The sequence below is a fragment of the Anabrus simplex genome, chromosome 2, assembly GCF_040414725.1.
Source record: "Anabrus simplex isolate iqAnaSimp1 chromosome 2, ASM4041472v1, whole genome shotgun sequence".
NCBI lineage: Eukaryota > Metazoa > Arthropoda > Insecta > Orthoptera > Tettigoniidae > Anabrus > Anabrus simplex.
Window position 1 is genome coordinate 70,926,511 of NC_090266.1, and position 2,716 is coordinate 70,929,226.

Sequence of the window (2,716 nt, forward strand, 5' to 3'; positions counted from 1 at the left end):
TACTAATTTCATGGAATGAGGAAAGGAAACGAAAATTAGAAGATAGGTAATTGGTGTCGTATGAGTTGCGCTGAGTAAATGTTGCGCCGTGTTAAAATCAGTAAAACTTGCGCCGTGGTCATTAATCATTCTAGGAACTAGAGGTCTTGTTTGGGAATTCCACAGGGAAGTTTCGTGTTTCAGAATGATTACATTACCGCTTTCCAAATAGACCTCCGTTCCTCTCAAGATCCTTTGGTCTAACTGCACGTAACTTCTTTTTCTTCTTTTGCCCTCAAGATGAAGTTCATTCCTGGCAATCTTAAAATTCGAGCTTTCTGCTTCGTATTTGAGACACAAAATGAGATCTTTAACTCGTGGGTGCGTTCTCCCTAGAATACTGTTAATTTTGTGGTGCCACCCTTCAACAGCATTTGTTGTTCTGTGGCGTCTTCGTGGCAGATCCAGATTGCTTGTGGTACATTATAATTTTCAAGCCATTTTTCCACAAAATAGTCCAAAAACTGGAGAAGTTTAGGATTCTTTGGCGCTTCTTCGTGGATATAGAGCCAGCCCTCTTCCACATCTTCAGGCTTCAAGAAGGCAAGAGCCCCCGCACTTCCGAATTGTCAGCCTCACTTCTTGATATTCTTTGTAGAGTGTTGTCAGTCCGATTTCCTGTACCTTTCTCCAAATACACTGGAGAAAATGAAACATCCTTGTATTTCAGCTAATGGAAATGACTGTTTCAAAACACAAATGCTGGCAGACTCAAAATCAATGATCACCTGATCACCCTTTCGGGTTTTCAGTCGGGAATTCTCTCCTTCAACATTCCCAGCATTTTATTGTATGTTTTAGCTAACAAAATGGCAGAAACATACAAAGCTGGCGTTCAAAATATTATTTCTGATTTCTTCATATTTATATCAGCATCACTGTTTGAAACAATTTCATTTGTCATTTATTAATCTTGTATACCATGGGGAATGCGACAAGCCTCGCCAGGGCACACAATTTCCTTTCTTTGGCAGTAGCTATGGTTCATTCTTGAGCCCTATCACTTCATAAGGGGTGCATGTCGGGGAAACGTAGGGTGAGACAGTTTTTTTCTGTTTGCACTGGTCATTCTTTATTTTTAAAAAAATCGCTACATTTCATTTGCCATCCATTAATCTTTGTCCGCAAAAGCACGTCAGATCTCGCATTCGGCAGTATTTTCTTCCTTTAACGGTATTTCAACCTTCATTCATTCTATTCCTGACCCTGTCAGTTAGCTACAAACAGGCTGTGGATATTCTTCATAAGACTGAAAGACTGATTCCATGTTTCCACACTTGGTTTGTAAATTAAGTCAAACTACGTAGTTATACACATTTCACCCACTGATATAAATACGATGCAGGTTTTCTAAATGTGCAAGAAACCAACATTGATAGAGTGAATACCGAGCTCGATAGCTGCAGTCGCTTAAGTGCGGCCAGTATCCAGTATTCGGGAGATAGTAGGTTCGAACCTCACTGTCGGCAGCCCTGAAAATGGTTTTCCGTGGTTTCCAATTTTCACACCAGGCAAATGCTGGGGCTGTACCTTAATTAAGGCCACAGCCGATTCCTTCCCACTCCTAGCCCTTTCCTGTCCCATCGTCGCCGTAAGACCTATCTGTGTCGGTGCGACGTAAAGCCAATAGCAAAATAAATAAAGTGAATGATATTTTTTATATATTAATTTCAAAATCTCAGTACTACAGATATTCACAGACATTCCTTGAAGTTGGAAATAACCCCCCGCGGTGCAGCGCAGGTAGCAGATGCTTAAGACAGCTGTCAAACCACTTCTACTCCCGGCGGGGAATCTCCACGGCGCAACTTTTACTCGGCGCAACTCATACAGAACCAGGTAATTATAAGTGTTCGTCGAGAGCGCTTGGTAAACAAGTGTCATTAGGTGAAAATTCCTTCGTTCATTTATGCGCAGCCATCACAAAGTTTTGAAATATGGTGTAACATGAGCGTCATGTCGCAGCTGGACCACAAGGGATTGGAATAAATTGCCTGCAGCAGTCCCGGTATGAAGTAATTTAAGAGGGCCATTAGTGCTAGTGTAAAGTGAAAAGTAAAAGTTGTAAATTAAGTACAGCTAACGGCCATACCATGTTGAACACACCACTTCTCGTCCGATCACAGCAGTTACGAAACATTGGGCATGGTCTGTACTTGGATGGGTGACCGCTTGGGAACACCACGTGCCGTTGGCACAATTCCCTTCAGTCCGGCCCCGCGGTGTAGGGGGCAACGCGTCCGCATGTCACCCGACGGCACCGGGTTTGATTCCAGGCCGGGTCAGGGGTTCTTAATTGTAAATGATTAATATCCTTGGCCTGGGGACTGGGTGTTTGTGTCGTCCTCAACGTTCCTTTCCTCACATTCAACACTTTACACTTCCGCCACTTACAAAATACATACGGGTTCCTCACATATGGTACAAGTAAGAGCAAAAGATCTTTCTAGGTCGACGCCCCGAAGAAATAGCTTTTTTTAAATTAAGGACACTGTATTTGTGATTTTCTGCTTGGTTTAGGTTGTGAAATTAGTAGTTTTCTTGTGGTATTCTGTTTCCGGCGAATGGCTTGTTGTACTCATGTTGTTGTAATTTCTGTTCTTGGGTAATTACCAATATTTTTAACTTTATTATCACTTGTAATGTTAAGCTAGTAGTAAGTTCAACCTATACTGTA

The 2,716-nt window shown here is 42.0% G+C and overlaps 1 pseudogene; it reads left to right on the plus strand.

Moving 5' to 3' along the window:
• Window positions 1-2,117: 2,117 nt before the first annotated feature.
• LOC137498671 (5S ribosomal RNA) lies at window positions 2,118-2,236 on the plus strand (annotated as a pseudogene).
• Window positions 2,237-2,716: the final 480 nt, after the last annotated feature.